The sequence below is a fragment of the Ascaphus truei genome, chromosome 3 (assembly GCF_040206685.1).
Source record: "Ascaphus truei isolate aAscTru1 chromosome 3, aAscTru1.hap1, whole genome shotgun sequence".
NCBI lineage: Eukaryota > Metazoa > Chordata > Amphibia > Anura > Ascaphidae > Ascaphus > Ascaphus truei.
This window is the reverse complement of record NC_134485.1, coordinates 73,781,783-73,804,284: the sequence shown is the minus strand read 5'-3', so window position 1 is coordinate 73,804,284 and position 22,502 is coordinate 73,781,783. Positions and strand designations below refer to the sequence as shown.

The window sequence follows — 22,502 nt, the reverse complement described above, 5'->3', positions numbered from 1 at the left end:
GAATACCCTTCAGGATGGTTCTGGGATAACAGCTGTCCGCCCTTAACAACGTGTTACGTGAATTTGTACAGTATATCTAATAATGGTGGTAGAGAGGACAGAGGACAAGTAGTTGTCCTGGGGAGGATGGCCTTCATCCTGGCCGGGATAAGTATAACTTTTATTTTCAAGATTTATATATTTAAATTAGATATGCATATATATTTAAATGACATTAGTACTTTATGTACATTACTACGGTAAGTGTATTTAATTTAAATGTAAAGAGTAAAAACATGAACACACCAGAAAGTATTTTTAAAGAATGAAATGTTTTATTTGCAAACGCTAATAAAGTTAAAATGGTGACTCAAAACCATTCTGTATCAAATATATCAGGTTTATCTCCGATCTAAGATTAATGTCAAATCACTCCACAGCATTGCGGAATATTAATATATTTGCAGACAGACCAGGGAGCGCCTGGCGTCAAACTCCCCATGTATAGCTGCCCCTGCAACAGAGTCATGCTGATGACTGAACCACAGTGATCGTTGCACTCCACACCAGAGCTTCTTTGGGGGTGGGCATACTCTCCTGTGATCCATGGTTCTTATATCACACTCGTTGTCACTGAAGACTTTAACTATCACATTGCCAAGGTCTCATTTGGGGTGCCTAAAAACAAATGGTAATGTCAAGACATTAAATAATCTCAAAATTCCTATTTAATAAAGTGATTCATGACGCTGTGCACAATACACGTATAGATGTAAACTCTACTATAGACTTGATAGCTCTACTTACCATTTAATAACATACAGTGACCCAAGCTCCTCTTGCATCAGTAATAACACAGAGTTCGGGTTCAGTTTTAATATGTTTTTATGATTAGTTTTGGTATTGAATAGCATTTTATTATTTTCTAGTTCATAGTTAAAAGGTTTTCTTTGAGTGCACTTTATAGGGTTCTGTTCTTTCTATGTGTATACTGTCATGGGTGCTCGCAGGACCTGGGTTCGTGGTGGTATGCTGAGGAGAAGAAAAATGGAGCACTCTCACTGTCTTCATACAAAGGATAATTTAATCACAGATCAACATTTCGGTCTTCTAATGTGGACCTTTCTCAACTTGCGAAAGGTCCAGATATCAGAACTGAAACGACGATCTGTGATTAAATTATCCTTTGCATGAAGACCGTGAGAGTGCTGCATTTTTCTTCTCATCATCATTTGTAGAATAAACATAATATAAATTGTATTCAGTTTCAGGTTCAGCTAAATGAGGATTTGTTGTAGCCTGTTATACAATTTTGTAGACCTACATAATGTGAAAAAGCTTCTACCTTTTCTATCAAGGATTCCAGGGAAGCATGGAATGGCAATATATACCAGCCTTAAATGATAGTGCAAGGCTTTATTTATTAACCCCTTAGTAACAGTGAGACGGAAAGGGGCCCAGTAAAATAAAGGTTAAGCCCAGTCCCTGGCCCTTGCTGCCCTTTCCTGGAGCTTATCTGGCCACCAGACCCCTGAGCTATTTGGTTATTACATGCCCGGTAGCCCCTTGCATCCTATGTAAAAATGTACTCTTTATTCCTGTATGTAAAAATGTATTGGAAATATAAAAATGTGTTTTGTGCAACAATAAAGTAGAGCCAAAGTCATGGGACATGCAGGGTTGAGAAACCCACTGTGTTACCCACATGTCCAGAGAAAATGGCTGCTGCTGGGTCTGGAAGGGGAGGAGAGGGGCAGAGGACAAAGAAGAGTGTCTCGTGGCAGAGATCGAGCCGGGGGAGCCCATCAGCCCGAAAAGCTGAGGAAATAGCTGCCTCAACAGTCAGGGTGGTGCCTGCCCAATGGAAGATATCCTGTTGACCGGGGGAAGGCATTGCCATGTCCCTCTGGTAGGCTCTGCTCTTATTGGCCAGTTTGTATTTACCTCCACAAGTCCTTTAACTCTATAAGGCCACCCCCAACCCTGATTGGCCAATGCAGCCGAGTCCTTAACTTCTGATTGGTCCATGAGCAGCATTTGCACTGTGATTGGTCGCCCACCTCCCTACGATGCTTTCTTATGGCAGCTGGGAAGCTAGAAAAAGGGAACTCGATCAGTGCTCCATAGTTCATTCATATCCTGACATGTAGATGATCTAAATGGTGTTCTCTGAAGCTTTGCCGGAAACACCCAAAAATGAGGCTGAGAGCCTTGCAAGCGGGAAATTCAAAAGTGCTTTATGCTAGGGGACTGTAGCTGTGCCAGAGAAGTGGAGAGCAGAAGTTTTCAACTGGGCCTTCTTTGAAAGTGCTCTGCCGCGAATTGTACCATAGAGGTCTGGATGGGCCCTACCCCCTCGGAGTGGCAGCAAGCTCTGGCTAAGCCTTTGATGTGGCTCTAAGCACATAGGCAGCAAGGATTCCCCCATATGCCCGTTCTTTGTGAGAATAGCTCTGGTGTGTTTTTTTGTGTTGTGTTTGCTGCTTCCGGCTGGAATAAAAATTCTTTAGTGAACTGTTTTGTCCTATCTGGTGCCTTGATCCCTGGGATAAATTCTGGTCTCCCATGACAAACGGTAGTAGTCATAAAGGTAAAACACGTCTTGGCATTTTCCATTGCAATATATCCTCAGCATCATCACTTCAAAAAAATACAAACTTTGTGTTCTGAGTTTGTAAAAATGCAACTTAATTAGCAACAGAACATTGTAAAAAGTACAATATTGAAGTCTTAGGGGACTGTATGATTGACAGTTACAGATGGAAGCAAACACATATGTCTTGATTGCAGGAGACTCCATCTGAGATTTTTGGGGCTTCAGAACAGGCTGAAGAGAAAAGAAAGATATTTATCTAATTGTAGCATTCCAGGATCCAAAGACATCTGGATGGGAAGGAGAAGTATGAAATTGGAGGATCTATTGCCGTTACTAAATGAGAGAACAAAAACTCAACCACCAGATTACTTAATAATCCCATTGGGAGCTAGTAATTACCTAGGCTACCAAGAAGAGATAGATTTAGTTCAGACCTCTTAACTATCAGAAATATGTATCCCACTACCATATTCTCTGATATTATGGAGCATATTACCTGGATGTTTTGGTCTGATACAGTATCTCAGGCAAGGCAAAATGCTCTGCGAACAATCAAAATGTACAATAGAAGAAACACACACAAAACTTAAATATGCTCATTCAATAACACATACACTAAAAAAAATACAAGTATACAGTATATATATCGTTGTAGAGGCAAAAGACATTAACTCCATTCTTTAGTACTAAAAGGCGAATAAATGTTCTTTTTGACATTACTTCAAAATCATACTTAGTGAGTTTTATGTTTTGGTAACTCTGAACTACAGTATGACTAAATAGCCACTTGATGAGTTTTCCAATAGAAATATCAAGAAATTCCACGTCAGGAAGGGCATTTAGTGAGTTTTTGCAAAAATACACTTAATGAGTTTTACCTCAACAACGAGGATATATTACATTAAAACACAGTACATGTGTTTTCAACTACTTAATTTGATGCACATGTATTTCAGTAATGGCTGTGCTAACATGCACCAAATTTGTTACACTCATCCATATACAAAACTAGGCGCACATCCCTTTCACCAGTGCAAGTAGTAGAATTTGGAAGAATATTGCTTATGAAGCCATTTTCACATACTTGTATTCTTGTACCAAGTCAACCAATTCGCATAAATGTTGGCGGGCTGATAGTGTACATCGTCAAATATGGTGCATGTTGGTAAATACATACTGTAGCTTAAATACAAGTGATAGAATAAAATGCAGTTTACAATACACAAGCCCAATAATAAGTATTGCATACTTAATTTGACATGGTAGCACTTGTACGTCAGCATTGGCTTAACAAATCTATACCAAGTTTACTACACAAATGGACTCTTACCCTCATGTCAAATTTGATAAAAATGTGGTGGAAATCCATTTTGCAGATGTACTGATATAGGAAGAATTTTGCTTATGAAACTATTTTTATACATTTGCATTTCTGAAACACAACCAATTTGAACAAAATATGGTATGCTGGTAGAAATAATTAATGTGCATGTGTGTAGCAAATTTGGTGCAGATTGGTTTTGCCATTGCTGAAATACTGTACATTTTTATACATATCTATAAGAGTCATACATCATCCAAACCGATAGAATGGAAAAACAAATACACACAAAAGGAGCACAATATGTGTATTGAAACATACCAACGTTGCAGTTCTATAAGCTAGGGGTGCGCAAACTGGGGGGGGCCTGACACTTTCGGGGGGAGGGGGATGGGAGTGGTGCTTACAGAGGCCCTGCACTTTTCCCCACAACATTTAAATAAAATGCCGGGGGAGCCCGCGAGGCCTCTGTATGCTTCTTACCTGCTCTTCCGTGGTTTCAGGCGACACGTTGCCATGACAACATGGAGTCAAATGACGCCGTTGGGTTAAATGGCCACAACGCAACGTCACATGATGCCATGATGTCAAATGACGCCGCCAATGCCAGAGAAAAGATAAGGGGGGGTGAGCGGGGGGAGGGGGGAGCTGGTAGTAGAGCGTAAACAAAAAGGCTTGCTCACACCTGCTCGAAGCGAAGGGACCTTCATCAGGGCTGATTGAGAGCCTAGACAGAAACACACACACATACACCGCTGGAAGTACAAGAAAAGCAGTGACCCTGTGGGCTACAATCTGGGTATCTCCAGATGCTAGGCGACCCCTTTTTGTTTATAATACAAAAAACACTAGTGTACACACCAGGGAATGTGGTTGAAAACAAAATGTCAAGATTAGTGAGAGGAGTGTAAGCCAAGTCAAACTTTGAGAAGATGTTTGAAGCTTAAAAAAAGGGGGGCAAAGTTATGGATTAAGATGCATTTTTACATTTGTGAATCTGTTAAATCCTGCCTACACCTACCCCATAAAAAACAAGTTAGCACACACAGGCAAACTTGTTAAAAAATAGTGCATTTGCATTTCAAGTAATGTGTAGTGATTCCTCTAAAACACATTTATCTAGGCTTTCTGACTATCTTAATAAAGCTCAATAGTGGACACCTATTCTTAATGCACATTCAAGCAAGAGTCCATCTCACCTTCAACAACAGACCCTCCTTATGGGGTTATTCATTAATCTGCAATAGTGCAAATTGGGCTGCTACTTCATGTCAACTCCCATTGACTATAATGAGAGTTTCCGATCAGCACTTTTGTAGTTTATTGAATTACCCTCTTTACAAATAACCTTTTTTATATGGTGCTTTAACCAGAGCACTTGGTTTTATTTTTGTTTATGTCTATTGTCATGGGAGACCAGAACTCTTTCACGCGATCGAACACCAGACGAGACAAAGATAAAATAAAAGTATATTTATTCCGGCCGGAGCCAGAAGACACAACATAATATCCTGACAGAGCTAAACTCACTCCATAGAGGGAATACCGGGGGAATCCTGACAGTCCTAGGTCCCCGGCGCCACCAAAATAGCTTACCCGGCGCAGCTCCCACACCTGTGGGGGATCGGGAACTCCAGGCAGCGCTGGATGCAAAATGCAGGCAGCCAAGTTTAAATCTTCTGCTCGGAATAGCAGGCAGCATTTGATTCTGGTGTCTCTGGCACAACCTCAAAGTCCACCGCTTAGTCAATCTCCACGCTAGCTCCCGCAAGGTCTGTAGAGCTCAGATTGGCTGCTCCTTTTCTAGTTTCCCCCGTCTCCATAGGAAATCATGGAGAATGGGGCAGGGACCAATCACAGCGCAGCTGCTGTGTGTTGGGCCAATCACAGTGCAAGGGCTCGCCTGTGTTGGCCAATCCGGGCTGGGGGTGTGATGGGGAGGCTAAGGAAAGGAGGGCGGGCATTACAAATCAGCCAATGAGAACAGTATCTACAGTACCTACCCATGTTCTCAATGCTCACCTGCTATCTCTTGATGGGATAGGCGCCTCTCTGTCTGAGGCAGACAATGGCTCCACTTATTGGACCAACATCTCCCATATAGGAGGCCGGTCCATACCCACTCAGCTTTGTCCTTAACCCCCTCATGGAATCAGCTCCCACTCCCACTGATCCCACTCCCTGATCTCTGGGCGTGTAGGTTGGGTAAGTGTATTAACAGCTAAGCACGCCCAGGGAACAAAGAAACACACAGTTACTGTATACTCAAGCACACATAAATTTCACAGAAAAGACACATACATATTCAGGTGAGCCACAACAGGATTACATATAAGGCAACCCTGTATATTCATCCAGACGATAGGGTAATGGCTGTGTAATAACCCTGTATATTCATCCAGACGATAGGGTAATGGATAGGGTAACCTTTGTTATAAGAGCTACATTGCCCATATAGTCACACCCATACTTGTACAGTAGAGGCAACGTTTATTCTAACATTTGCCGTAAACTAGCCGGGTTACATTCTGGGTATGTGCTGGGTATGTGCTGGGTATGTTCTGGGCTAGTTTGAGGCACGTTTAAGGCATTTCTGCATTGACTAACGACCCATAGGATTAACACAGCAGGGATCCCTGGCATTCCAATTCAGTTTGAATGGGACTGCCAGGGACCCCCGCTGTTAATCTGATAGGCCATTAATCAATGCAGAAATGCTGGGGCTAGTTTAAGGAAAGTTTAAGGCATGTATTCAGAATGTACCTGGGTGTTTCCTGGGTTTTTTGGGGAATTGCCACTGGTTTTTGTTCGAATAAGAGTTGCCTCTACTGTATATGCTGTAGGAAATCTATATACAGTAGTTTGTACTGATTTTAAACTACTATTGAAATTCTCTTCTAACCAGCTTTTCAAATTGAGATTTGGGAGATGAAATAATCAGTCATACTACAGATATACAGCCTTAATTATGTTGATATTACAAAAATCTATTGGATCTCAAGAGTTTTTACCTGGTTAGATTAAGCATGACTGGTAAAACCTAGAGAGCAATTTAGCACAAGTCACTCACAAAGATACGCAGTCAAAACTACAGCTATGCAATTGCATGTGGCTGGAATATTTTCTGAAGGCTCCCTCACAAATATAAGGGATAATTACAGCTTTCTGCTCATACGGTACCAGGTCTTGTTTCAGGCTCTTTATTTAAAGAGGCTATATCTGTGGGAAACTATTTCAGGATAAACGTGTATGTTTAATTACATAATGCCAGGGTATTGAATGTTATATTGATTGAAGCACTACCTTTAAGTAGCATGTAATTGATGTTCAGAAATGATCACAGGCTATGTTTAAATGCATTGACTCTTAAATATTTAAAATCAGTTGTGTATGTTATTCTCACCATATAACCACTTAACTGCTCTCAGTTAAATTGTTTTCTTTATTTTGTTCAGATCTGTATACATTCATAGCAACAAGACTATTTTGTGTTCAATATTGTGTTAACACAGCGTTAACAACCCATCACATTGTATTCCCTTGAACGGAAGTTAATGCATCATTGACTGCGTGTTAACAGTTTATCAATGTATGCAGGGCTCTTCAAGTAATTCTCCATAGGGACCTGATCAGAAAACATTTAGGGGTAGAAGGGCCACAAGCTTATTGCATTGTACTTTTAGATATAGTTCAAGCCTTTAAAATGAGTATATTTCAAGATTTTTGGAGCATTTAGGTCTGTACCGTACAATAATGGGAATCAATTCTCTCAAATTGTTCATTTCAATTAATCTCTATTCTTATTGGACATGAAAAGGCTCAATTGTCCCAATTAAAAGTAGAAATTGAGGGGAGCAAGAAAGGATTAATCACTTGTGAAAATTGCACCCAATAGAAGACCTTCAGAATGATGCACATAAAAATCTGGAAAAAATATTGTGAAATAGTAATTGCCTGTAAACAAGAAAAGTGCTACAGGACTGGGAGGTACAGTATATGTAGGAATCTTTGATAAGAAGAAAACACCTCAAGCTACCTTCTTCTAGTAGTAAGGATCTCTCAGAGACTGAACTTAGCGATAGTCCATGTTCGCAGAGGTCTGACTTGGGCCATGCACAGCGTTGAAGTTCTGACTTTGTTTTAGGGCAGAGAGATTTGCCAAGATCCACACAACAGACTTGATATGGGGGGATTTGGGGGAAGAAGAAAAAAATCGCAGAAATTGGGTCAGCTGGGGCTAGAGAACCAGAGAAAGAAGAGAAATGATGAATCAGAGACGTCAGTGCAACTCAGTCACTCAGTCAATCACCCGCCCAGTCACTCAGTCACCCGCCCACCCAGTCACTCACCTACCCACCCAGTCAAAGTAACTTAGTCACCCACCCATTCACTCAGTCACCCACCCGACCAGTCACTCACCCACCCACCCAGTCACTCAGTCACCCACCCACCCAGTCAGTCACCCGCCCAGGCAGGCAGTCACCCGCCCAGGCAGGCAGTCACCTGTCTTTTGTTTAAAATATAAAAATAAACAGATTGCATTGTAATGTTTTTTCTGTATTACAATAAGAAGAAAACAGTTAAGTAAAAGTTGCGCACTAAAACATATTTTTTCGTGGTAGGTGCACTACGGGTTCGGGGGGGGGTGGAGGGTGGGCCCTGCTCTTTTCATTTGTCCTGGACCCCATTATTTCTGTTGCCGGTCCTGTATGTGATTGTGTGTCTGTCAAGTGAAACACACTATATTAACAACTTTAAAATAGTACATTCTCCCGTAATTTCAAGTAAAAGTAAAGTAAATTCAGCATACAAACAGAAATTACAAATCCTCTCCGTTTTAGCCTTCCCACGTGCTCTTGTATCCGTCCCTCTGCCTTCCCCCTTGCTTGACGTCACACCCTTGTAGCACAGACGTCTCCTAAACTCAAATTACAACTTTCGCAATGGAGACGGGTGACGTCATCCGTAGCCGGCACTATAAGCGCAACCTAAGTCAGGGAGAAATAACCCAAAACAGATTTTTAATAACTGACGTTCTTGTAGTTGATTATTGACTATTAGGTGAAAGACTGGCAGGTGATTCTTGAGTGGTAGGTGATTCTTGATTGTCACTATATACACAGATAGGAGACCTGACATCAGCAGAGGGTCTCTTTCACACTTTATCTGTACAGCTACGAGATACTTCTATAGTGGTGAAGCAGTGGACATACACTGCAGTACATAACAGCTATTAGTACTGCTTTGAATTATGATAGTACTCAAATAATTTCCAGGCTGTCTGTCTCTAAATAATATTAGTGATATTCTTCTGCCAATGTTTCACCTGCCTGTATCAGATATATGATAACTCTAGTTACCTAATTAAGTTAATACTGGTTGTTTTACCATCAAGAAAACTAGATATATACTTTCTCCCCAGCTAATGTACAGTAGCTCCCACACATGCAGTTAATGGTTAATGCATATACTGTATATAATTTTATGATTGCTAGAATTCCTCGTGATAACAGTGTATTGTAAGATATATGTCTCTTCAGTGAGTTTGAGAATTATCATATACTGTAGACTCACTGCAAAGCAGTATCCCAGATATATGGGCTTTAGTTTGAATGAACTGTATGACATGTATGATACCCCTAGTCTGTGGAATCACTAGGATTTGGGGTTATACTACATTTCTAAGTAGTTAATTCCCTATATTTCACCAGGCGATACATCAGTACATAGATTTACTAACTGGAGATGCATTAGGTTAGACTCCTGTGACATGTATTTGATTGTGAAGTCGAAATGTTTTTGTGTGAGGTGCACAGTGGCAAGAAACAGGTCGTGTGGCAATAAAAGATTTGATTTATTCAAGCTGCATTAAAAAACGGTAGAGAGTACAACCCTCCTAAGCGTTTCGTGCCGCAAGGCACTTTATCAAGGAGAACCTATACGTATTGATTGTGAAGTCTGTGACTATGAACTATACACCGTTATATGTACCATCTCTGTCCACACCAGATCTCAATTGACTTTAGATGTATGTATATTTTTAATGTCTACGAGTATTTTTGATAACATTTTCAAATTGAATGACTGCTACCTGGAACTTCTTTTTGCCTATAATATGCTAGACAATGAGTGATATGGGGACAGAGTTGGTGACATGGGAGAGAAATATTGGGTGACATGGGGCGAGAGAGTGAGTGACATAGGGATGAGCAAGAGTGACATGTCGAGTGAGTGACATGGGAGTGAGTGGGTGCCACGGGAGGAAGTGGGTGACATGGGGGAAGTAGGTGGCATTGGGGGAATTTTGTTACCACCTCAGGTACAGCTGTGGGGTCTGCAAGGGTTAACTGCCAATCAGAGCCGCCCCTGATCTGCCATCAGTCCCTTACCCCCTGCGGAGGACCCAACAACTGCAGAGGAGGAGGTGGTAAGGTTTCAGGGGGAGAAACCCATGGGGGATTCTTGTCTGGGGCCCTTCCTCCCCCCTCTCCTTCACCACCACTGAGCGAACTCAAAGTAACAGGGTGAGGAAGTAACCCAAAACAGAATAAGAGGCAGAAAGGAATTTGGTTAATTTCTGCCTCAGATTTGGACCCAAAGATTCAAACTATGGGTTATATATGACAACTTCCATTAAGTGGCGAGTAGATTTTTGGATTGGTAAATAGATTAGTTATTTTCAGAAATTGTTGGAAGCTATTCTGTTGTATCACCCAGCCAGTGTATTAAAGTCGGGAGAAACATTCAGACTAAAAAAAAAAAAAACTGTCGCCACCACAGATACCATACCCTGTTATTTACACCCATAACCATCTGTTATCCACAGCCCCCAACTTCCACATATTTGGAGGGTCAATGAGAACCCATCGATTCCTTGCTTTAACATGCACCATAACCCTTCCAGTTAGGTAAAAGCACTCAAAGAAATGTTATTTTAAATGTAATACCTTCAATAGGAGTAAATATGGCTCTTAATGTAAAAAGACTATTTTCCAAAGAATTTGCTATTTTTTGTGTTCATGATCACAAAATAAATGGACCAGAACTCACTTTAAGATGCCTTACTGCTTAGTAAATACGTTCACTGTATAATTAATGTCATGTCGTTTGTTATATTTTATTAAATCCTTCCATTTCATCTCACTTGTATCCTGCAGTACTTCTAAAATGTTTTAATGTTATTTAGGTTATTGCATGTATCACGTGCAATGTTCTGAGAAAAACTAGCTTGGTAGTAAAAAATATTTATTTGCAATATGAAGTGGGCACAGATACTAAATAGACACAGAATACACACTAGTCACAGATACTAAAATTCTGATGTAAGTAAAATTACATTTTCCACAGTTCTCTGCTAATGGCCCCAAATTAGATTTAAAGTGCACAGAAAAGCCAACTACAATAAAATCTGGATTTATTAAATGAAGCTGAACAAATGAGAAATGACACCGCTCCCGTTATCCCTGACCCTTTGTGCCCGTATCTAACACTTTTTCTAAAGAAGCCACCTTAAAATGTATTAGACAGATTTCTTAGTTCTTTCATTCGCTCTTGGCGTGCTAAGAGCCCACTATACCCCTACCCCCCAAATAACAACAGACACTCTATGTGTGGAAGAACAAGGCCACAGTTTTATTTTTTAACCTGAGATTTTACCAACTCTTCCACCACCTGCCACGCAGCCCGACTGTAGTTCAGAGCCCGATGGCATAGCGATGGCTTGTGACTCCTGCTGCTACCCACATAAAGTGTAGCAGAATTATTCCACCAGCCTCAATGAGGGCACCGTTAACCCCGTATCCATATACCTCTTGGGCTTTCCAAGCCTGGCAGGTCAACCAGCTGCTACACCCAAGGACATTTACCCCTAAATTGTCCTGGGCACCACCATGGGGACAGCCTTCTGTACTTCCTCCTGCAGATCCATGTAAAATATATTGTTCCCGATATCTGTCAGATGTGCGCCGTACTTCCAAAACAATCTTGGTATGGCTTCCTGTTACTCTGAATGCCATACCGACTGTAAAATGTCCTTTGTATTTTCTATAGATGACATCAGCAGAACCGAACTCAACATTCCGGTTTTAGCACATAAAAAGAAACGTTTACTCTGAAAGATAAATACTCACATACAAAAATAGTACAAAAATGGCGGTGACATCAAATAAGATAATATATTCAAAGATGGTTGCATAATTATTCTTTTCCTGGTGTTAACCTTTTGTCTGATCTTGGTATCATGATGTTAAACCTGGCTCCTCCTCTCTCCTGATGTAATCCTTCTCTCCCAACTAGCAAAACACTGCCGGTATTTATCCAGACAAAATTACCTAGTCAGTTTTCCTACTACTAATTCTATGACCAAATATAGCATCTATATTTGACCTCCTCTTTAACTTAAAACTGATGTCATAACCGATAAGGAACTGCCCACCATACAAGTAAAATAACCTTAAATTTGTTTGAAATTATTACCTCAGCGTATCATCAGTTATCAATAGCAACTGTCTGTCGATTATATCTCAAATGTCACCCGCAGGGCCCTCCTTGCTCAGATAACCCAACAGAGCTGCAATCCCATTATAACTTTTAACCCATCCTAATATAACTGAATCTACAGAGAAGATTAATTTACTATTAGAATAATTCCAGTATGCAAGTCTGTATTAAGGATCGTTGCAAATTAGAATAATATAATTTCTGTGGCATCTTCTTTTTACACACCGGATTCAAACCTAATTACAATATAATAATGTAACTGAACTGGAATTATTACACTGACAAACCTCGCAAACCCTTGGCAAATTTAGCCATGGCCTTGTTAATCCGGCACTTTTCAATTGCCCCGGGATCCCTGGCTCCACGCCAAACCAACTGCGGTATAATTTTCAACCAAATTAAATAAACCTTGGGAAATGCTACCAAAATGTTTGCCATGTCCCTTTTTATTTCCCGAACTAACGCAACTGAGCGCTTAAAACCAAGGTCATTGCTACCAGCATGTATTATAAACACATCTGACTGGCAACATATATAAAGTAGGGTTGAGGCGGTCACAGCACTTGGAGTCCAGCCAAAGAGTGATGAAGATAAAATCAGCTTTATTAGAACATGCTGTACATCGCAGAAGACAAACTCTGACGCGTTTCGTCCCTGTCCAGCAGGATACAAAGTCAACCGCTTACAGCAACACTCCGAAGGATACCACAGACACCGGGCTGGGTAAGGACAGCAGCTAACGGCACAAGGGGTACAGGAGTGCGGTGTTTCTGGACACTTCATTTCCTGCACCCGGCCTCACCCTGCAAAACGGGCCCCCCGCCACGGGTGAGTTATATTATCATTATATGACTTTATAATTTATTTCAATGGTGAGGGGTCAATTTCGGTTTAGTGGATTTTGGAACACTCCCATTAACCCCTTCATATGCTTGACTTTGGCAGCATCAGTTTCTGGGTTCATTCCCTTGTTCTTTGTATCTGACTGGCAACATAACCCCGGTTGCCTCAACAGTTCAAACACCTGAATTCAGCACAAATCTTTCCTGCCTATCCCTGTTATGCAGGCTATGTTCGGGTGAAATCCAAGCCAACAGCCGTTTAGTCGCTCTTGTGCTCGGTGAGCGGCCGAGACAACTAGGCAGTTCCTCCGAGATTCAGATCTGCTTACTCCTAGAAACTAAAGACAAAACAGTTAAAATACAACACTTCCTCTCGCTTCACTATTCCTGCCCCAACTGTAAGGGTCCGCCATCGCAGCCGTTCCGCTTCGGCACCAACACTTCCCTGAACTGCTTGCCTCCACCAAAATTGCCAACATCTGAGGTTATTTTGCCCTCACCCAAGATAGCCAAAGTGACTTTGTTCCATCCTCAACCTGGATGGAGGTTGTAAGCAGCTGCACCTGTACTTGGTCTTTATAAGGAAGCCATTTCCATTAAGCGAGTGCCAGAGCAAGGTATCTTATCCCTTGTGCTCCTGGACCCCGTATGATATCTTGATACGCTTTACTTTTGCTGAACTTCTGCCTGTACTTGGACTTTGTTTGCCTCTCTCCTGTCCTGACCTTGGAACCGTGACCCGAGGCTCCACATTTAGAATGACCTATTTTAGGTTTACTGGCTATGCACTTTAGCCCAGGCGGTACTGAAAGGTTGTGTAATGCAGCAGACCTAAGCTTCTAGGGGTCCATGTCAAAAATGATTTGAAGCGAAAGGTGACACATTGTGTGCTCATTTGCATGTTATTCCTCTGAATCCCTTGCTGCACTGGAAGTTCTGTATGCTAGAAGACAATGGTAAAAGGCAGGGTTGCAGACCTGTTTAAGACAGGTGAATGTGCTCACAAGTGATATTTCCTTTGCTGCATGCTATTTTAAGCAACAAATTGTATGTGTCTTTCATAGAATTTAACGGTGGAAGTCAATTAGGTGCCACCCAATTTTTCATGCTTTTAGCCTTATGAAAGACAACTTTGGGTTTTGAGGTAGATGTTTTTTTAACACAGGATCTCCAAAATGCCCCAGCTATGCTTATTTGCATCTGTCATTCTGGTGGTATTTTGAACACACTGGAGTGGTTATAAGAGGATCTGAACTCCATTACTCCTTACCATCCGATCACGCTCTACAGCGACTTTGAGTGTAAGAACTTTCCACCTATTATCTTTTTTTTAGAATAAATTGTTTTTTAGTGTATACACCACTGTTTTATAAAGTATTCACCCTTATAATTATATAATTTAACTGCAAAACTGAGCATGCACTTCTTTTTTGTCATTGTATTTAGTTTCCTTTGAGAATTCATTTCTGTTGAAAGCTGCTTTGTCTCCTACCACATCCTCTTTTGAGCTAGCAACATTTCTTCACAGCCATTACTGATAGCTAGATACAGCACTATCACACTAATTAAGATCACTTTAATTCTAAAGTATTTGCAAGATTGGTGTATGCTGTGAGGGCAATACTGTAAAAGCAATTGTATGTTTATGATGACTCATACAATAAGGGACATTATATGTAACTTATAACAACCGGCTATTTACACTGGGCATGACCACATATACTCACTGTATTCCTTTAACTATTGAGTGTACTCTGTAGCGCATAATATATATACTGGTATGTATATATATATATATACATTCTGAAGTGGTTATAGGAGGATCCGAACTCCATTACTCCCCACCATCCTCTCACACTCTACAGCGAACTTGAGTGTAACAACTTTCCACCATCTATTTTTATAATATTTTTTTTTGAGTGTACACACCATTGTTTTATATTAACTCTAGAAGTATATTATTTATCTGCATATTGGAGCATTTGCTTTATTTATTCTCTCTCTCTCTCTCTCTCTCTCTCTCTCTCTCTCTCTCTCTCTCTCTCTCTCTCTATATATATATATACAGTGTTCGACAAATCACCCAAAAATCTACTCGCCCAACCAAAAAATCTACTCGCCACCTAGTCCCGCCCCCAACCCCGCCCCTAGTCCCGCCCCCAACCCAGCCCCTAGTCCCGCCCCCAACCCCGCTTTAAAATAAAATATATAATTAAAATTAAAATACATTTAATAAATTCCTAGTCAGAACAAAATTCGTTTTTGACAAATGTATTTAGTTGTGTGTGTGTGTGTGTGTGTGTAAGTGTCGATCTAGAAATAAAAGCCAGGTGTGGATGACTAGTTTCCTGAACCCCTTAACCAGTGTCTGGACGTCCCCGCTTCACAATATCTAAAGCAGCAATCCCACCTGGGATCTTACCTGATCCGCAGTCCCTCAATGTCCAGGTACCTCATTCCCGCAATGTTATACATTGGAGGGAATGTGTTCCCTACCTGTCTCCTGGGTTAGGGGGGGTTCCGATGTCTCCCGTGTGAAGCTTGAGTCAGATCTGGAAGAAAGCAGTATAGGTTATTTTGGTGTAGTATAGGACAGTTAAGATATATAGGGTAAATAAGATATCCAGATACAGAGAGGGGGAGAGAGAGGAAGAGAGAGAGGAAGAGAGAGAGGAAGAGAGAGAGGAAGAGAGAGAGGAAGAGAGAGAGGAAGAGAGAGAGGAAGAGAGAGAGGAAGAGAGAGAGAGAGGGAGAGAGAGAAAGAGAGAAAGAGAGAAAGAGAGAGAGAGAGAGAGAGGAGAGAGAGAGAGAGAGAGAGAGAGAGAGAGAGAGAGAGAGAGAGAGAGAGAGAGAGGCGGGAAGAGAGAGAGGAAGAGAGAGGGAGAGAGAGGGAGAGAGAGGAAGAGAGAGGGAGGAAGAGAGGGGGAGAGAGGGAGAGAGGGAGAGAGATAGGAAGAGAGGGAGAGAGAGGGAGAGAGAGGGAGAGAGAGGAAGAGAGGGAGACAGAGGAAGAGAGGGAGAGAGAGGAAGAGAGGGACAGAGAGGGAGAGAGAGGAAGAGAGAGGGAGAGAGAGGAAGAGAGAGAAAGAGAGAGGAGAGAGAGAAAGAGAAAAAAGAGACAGAGGAGGGAGAGAAAAAAGAGACAGAGGAGGGAGAGAGAAAAAGAGACAGAGGAGGGAGAGAGAAAAAGAGACAGAGGAGGGAGAGAGAAAAAGAGACAGAGGAGGGAGAGAGAAAAAGAGACAGAGGAGGGAGAGAGAAAAAGAGACAGAGGAGGGAGAGAGAAAAAGAGACAGAGGAGGGAGAGAGAAAAAGAGACAGAGGAGGGAGAGAGAAAAGGAGACAGAGGAGGGAGAGAGAAAAAGAGACAGAGGAGGTAGAGAGAAAAAGAGACAGAGGAGGGAGAGAGAAAAAGAGACAGAGGAGGGAGAGAGAAAAAGAGACAGAGGAGGGAGAGAGAAAAAGAGAGAGGGAGAGAGAAAAAGAGAAAGGAGAGAGAAAAAGAGAAAGGAGAGAGAAGGAGACAGAGGGGGGAGAGAAAGAGAGGGGAGAGAAAGAGACCAGAGAGAGGGGAGACGGGGGAGACCAGAGAGAGGGGAGACCAGAGAGGGGGGAGACCAGAGAGGGGGGAGACCAGAGAGGGGGGGAGACCAGAGAGAGGGGAGACCAGAGAGAGGGGAGACGGGGGAGACCAGAGAGAGGGGAGACGGGGGAGACCAGAGAGAGGGGAGAGAGGGGAGACGGGGGAGACCAGAGAGAGGGGAGACGGGGGAGACCAGAGAGAGGGGGGAGACCAGAGAGAGGGGGGAGACCAGAGAGAGGGGGGAGACCAGAGAGAGGGGAGACGGGGGAGACCAGAGAGAGGGGAGACCAGAGAGAGGGGAGACCAGAGAGGGGGAGACCAGAGAGAGGGGAGACGGGGGAGACCAGAGAGAGGGGAGACGGGGGGAGACCAGAGAGAGGGGAGATGGGGGGAGACCAGAGAGAGGGGGGCAGGGGTGACTGACCGGGGCAGGGGTGACTGACTGACCGGGGCAGGGGTGACTGACTGACCGGGGCAGGGGTGACTGACTGACCGGGGCAGGGGTGACTGACAGATTGGGGGGGGGGAGGTACCTCTGGTGTCACACATACTCCCATACACACATACACATTCTCCTATATATATACATACACACACACACACACACACACATACATACATACACACACTCCCACATACATACACACACTCCCACATAAATACACACTCCCACATACATACACACACTCCCACATACATACACACTCCCACATACATACACACACTCCCACATACATACACACACTCCCACACACACACACACACACACACACACACACACACACACACACACACACACACACACACACACACATATATACACACCTATATACACACACACAGGCCATGACCAGCACCACCACGCTCCCCCGCCCATCTCCTGCTCCGCTCCCACATGAGGGGGCTTCCCCCGCTCCCATCACCCGGCGCGCTCTCTGACGCGGAACCGGGGGGATGAGGGGGCATCCCCCGCTCCCATCACCCGGCGCGCTCTCTGACGCGGGACCGGGGGAAGCGGGGACATGAGGGGGCATCCCCTGCTCCCATCACCCGACGCGCTCTCTGACGCGGGACCGGGGGGAAGCGGGGGGGGGAAGCGGGGACATGAGGGGGCATCCCCCGCTCCCATCACCCGACGCGCTCTCTGACGCGGGACCGGGGGGAAGCGGGGGGGGAAGCGGGGACATGAGGGGGCACCCCCCGCTCCCATCACCCGACGCGCTCTCTGACGCGGGATCGGGGGGAAGCGGGGGGGGGAAGCGGGGACATGAGGGGGCATCCCCCGCTCCCATCACCCGGCGCGCTCTCTGACGCGGGACCGGGGGGAAGCGGGGGGGGGGGAAGCGGGGACATGAGGGGGCATCCCCCGCTCCCATCACCCGCCGCGCTCTCTGACACGGGACCGGGGGGGAAGCGGGGGGGGGGGAACGGGGACATGAGGGGGCATCCCCCGCTCCCATCACCATAACTGCGGGCAGCAGGAGCACCGGGGAGGGGAGGGAGGTGGAGGAAGGCACAGATAATACTTACTGTGTCCTCCATCCTCCATGGGAAAAAAATGGCCGCTCGTTGGGGGCTGGCTCATATAGAGCCTGGCCGCGCGCCCACAAAGCCTGGGAGCGCGCGCCAATCATCTGTCAGGTAGGGGGAGGTTTTTTTTTTTTTCAGCCAGCGCGAGCAGGGAAATTTCAGCGCGAGCAGGGAAAATTTAAAAAACAAAACACGTGTGCTGCTTGGGCCAATAGTTACTCGCCTGGGGGTTAAATCCACCCGCCCCGGGCGAGTAAATGTATAGGATTGTCGAACACTGTATATATATATATATATATATATATATATATATATATATATATATATATATATATATATATATATATATATATATATATATATATATATATATATATATATATATATATATATTCTACAGCTCAACGAAAGAATAGCATCGTGTAATAAGCGGATTGCATTAGAAATAATGTACAATTGTATGCATTGTACAATAAAGTATTTAAGATGCCAATAATTGTGTTGTAAAGTATTCATAAATATGAATATTGGGAACCACACTTAAATCGCGTTATAAGCGGATTCGCTTTGTAACGCATCACGTTATAAAAGGGTTGAGCTGTATATATCTACCAATATATAAATATATATATCTGTCTATATATCTATATACTGTACACACACACACAAAATAAATAAATAAGTATAAGCACTCCTGCAATGCAAAAAAAAGTTTTTCTTTAACCACTATTTTTCTTCCCAATGGAATCTTTCTGAAAGTTTAATAAAACTTTTTTTTGCATTGGAAGAATACCTGTACTGTACATATTTATATTGTACATACTGTCCAGCACCATGAACAGATTTAGTGTAGGAGCACCCCATTGCAACATTTATTCTTACACACAAGAGATCCTCAGATCAAAGGACGAAACGCGTAAGGTTTGTTTTGGAGTACATGTGCAAGTATATCCTGTGTGTCCTGCAAGCTGTGTGTCTCTCACACATACTAATACTCCTTATTTTTCCATCCCTATACACCAATAGGGACCACATAGTATCCACACACACTTTTAGTTGTGCTACAAACTCTCACATTTCCACACCCACCCACACCATTTATATCCCCTCTCACTCCACACACACCTTGTGTAGAGCACTGTTTATACTGTGGGCTCTCCATTCATTCTTATTCACACTGATACACATACACACTCTTTCTTCACTTGCTTTCAGTAACCCTTTGACACCTCTAGCCATAAAACACATCCACAACGGGGGAAGGACCAGCACAGATAACATTCCAAGAGACACTGTTTTTAAGTAATCCTTGCTTCATTCATTGTAACATCGCCGGAAGAAGAGATCAGTGTATCTCGAAAGCTCGCACAAATAAAAGCATTTCGTTAGCCACAGAACGGTATCATCTATTTATTTTTTGATTATTGAAGCTCGGCTAACACGGTACTGATACCTCTACACGTATATATATATATACATATATAAATATATATATATATCACACACACACACACACAACTTGATTGTGCTGTTATACTGTTCAGTAGATTACTCAATAGACACTTTACAATGAGCTAAATGTAAAAACAGGTTATCTGACTAGTTTAATTCCCAATAGTGCAGTAGGTTTCCATCTGAAGTAAGGGTGAATGGACACTTATGTGGTAGTACCAAGTGACAATAAGTGGGAACATAACTGGGAACATAACTCAAAACTGACTCTCTTCAACATTGGCTAAGACAACCTCTCATAATATACATCCTGTGGTGTTGTATTAGTATTTTTGTGATGATGTACATAACACCAGCTGTTACACACTACTCATTAAAGGATTTGTTTACTGTGTTCTTACTTCTTTCAAATCTCCTAGAACTGAAAAATGTAAGCATCATGAACGGACATAAGTTATAACGGTATTACATTTAAAGGGATATTTCTGGGGAATTGTACTAAGATGGAGGCAGCTTGCCAAAATGCAGCTGGATCTTTCTAAAATAAAATGCATTATAAGACCTTGTACAGTACAAATGTAATGTTGCTATTTTTTTTAAAATAAGGATTTTAAGGTTCTCCCTGAAGGCACATTCTCATAATTTGCAGTTCATGCAAAGAACAATAGAGCACATGAATTAATTATTGCAATAACTTTGAAAAGGGTTGCAGAACACATCATCATAGTCTGACTTCTCAATAGGCCCTCTGGTTCTGCTGCTTCTGCAGGAGTGAGGCAACCCTTTGTGTGTGCCACACTGGAACACAGCATATACAGAAGAGTGAAAAAAAAACGGTTTCACCATTACCAATTTCCCATTCACTGTTGCAGAGAATTCATTGAGTACCTGATTATAGTTTTGTTTGCTTGATAGTTATAGGACTCTCGTTAATGGACTTACAATGTTTGCTTCTAGTGATGTGGATAACGTATAGTATTTCAAATACATACTGTCACCTACAGATGGACATATGTTTTTTTTTTCTCATCTTTTGAGACCAAATTAACAGCCTGGTCTGTTAAACAACATTATTTGTTAAACATTAAACATTATTTGTTAAGCAACATTATTGGTCTGAGGAATCCAGCAGGGAGCTGGTTAATTGCAGCTAGAGACAATTAACCGACTGGCTCATCAAACAGGTAGAAAAGCCTCCTGCTTGAACTGCAGGAGATCTCTTGAGCACAGAGACAACTGTGTTGCTAGAAGAGACTCAGAAATTGTTGTCGAGCACAGAAGGACTGTGCTGCCGGCAAAACACCCTGTAGTCAGACCTCTACATCAAGAGTTCAGCGGACCCTGGAACCCGCCAGAGGGTGGCCCCCAATGGACACAACACAGAGACTAACAGAAAGAGCACCCTGCTTACAGGTACCTCTTTGGACATTGTGGTCTAGGTTGGTATGAGGCCTATCCTCTCAGGCCTGCAGATAGGGACTGGGAAAGTGAGTTAGCCCTTGCAAGGGGATAGGGTGTGTATTTGTGTGCTTCTTTAAACTGTATTGCTTAAAGCTACGGGCTGAATAAAAGCCATGGTTTATTTTCCCTAAATATGTCTCCCTGATTGCACCTCTGCACGTCTCTTACAGTTCCCCATAATAGATTTCCACAAAATAGAGTAAATTCAGTGATTAACAAGGAACATCGGACCACAGTCCTTCACTGGTCGTGTTGAAGTCTGATCCCTCTGGAACATGATAAGGTTTTTTTCAGTTTATCTTATATTATTGTTTTGTAAGAAGGGGATCCAGAGGGCTAAGTATCCCAGGGAATATGTGAAATACATATGTAGCGGAGGCCCCCTATGGTCCCCCCTCTTACCTACATAGGAGACGTCCTGGCTATGTAAAATAGCGGGACTACAATTCCCAGAAGCCCTGCGGCGGAAATCCTATCACATGAGCCGTTACAGCCAATCAGGAGTGCGCCCATAGTAACACACAGCAGAGGGAGGATCGGGAAGGTGCAGCGCTCGTCTTGCGGTTGGCGCCACATGTTAGGTATTGGAGATGTGTATGGCGTGGGTGTGGCCATTTTGTGGGAGTGGCCATTTTGTAGAGGTTCTCCTCAGCGTTCCGTTGAGAGCTAACAGTTGAGAGTTGACAGTTGAGAATAGGGAGTTGATCCGGAGCAAGGGAAGAGGGAGGAAGTGTCCGGAGAGCCTGCCAAGCTCCCGGACTAGGCCCAAACCTACCCCTAAGCCCCAAATAGACCCCCCTCACCGAAGATAAGTCTGTAAGGCTGCCCTTAAGATAGGGAGCTACTGTCAGAGAGAGAGCGGAGCAGAAACATCTGAGCAGATCGGAGCGCAGAGGGAGGCTTTCCACTGCGGCCTGCATGACAGACATTATCCGGGACCCTAAGGTGTGAGGGGTTTGTGTTGGAGACCCCGCAACGTGGGACACGGTTGCGGCACTTGCTCCTAAAGAGTTGTGTGGCCTGGCGGGACCTTAAGCCAGGACGGTAAAGTGCACCAATGCAAGTTGGAGGGTAGCGCTACCATAACACATATTGGGAGGGATTGCCCGCAGGACACTGGGTTACACGTGCCCGAGCAACCTTGGTACTATTCGGGGCTAGCTACCCCTGGACCATTGTTATTTCTATTATAATACTGTACATTGTTTGTATTGTGTCATATTATGCTTTCTGTGGTAT

At 43.1% G+C, this 22,502-nt stretch overlaps 1 long non-coding RNA gene across 1 annotated transcript; it reads right to left on the bottom strand.

Moving 5' to 3' along the window:
• Window positions 1-384: 384 nt before the first annotated feature.
• Window positions 385-21,882, bottom strand: LOC142490929 (uncharacterized). The gene is made up of 4 exons (XR_012800154.1): window positions 21,666-21,882; window positions 8,707-8,884; window positions 7,933-8,133; window positions 385-657 (listed from the first exon to the last, which is right to left on the bottom strand). It is a non-coding gene; the product is annotated as an uncharacterized LOC142490929 (long non-coding RNA).
• Between the last annotated feature and the right edge of the window lie 620 nt (window positions 21,883-22,502).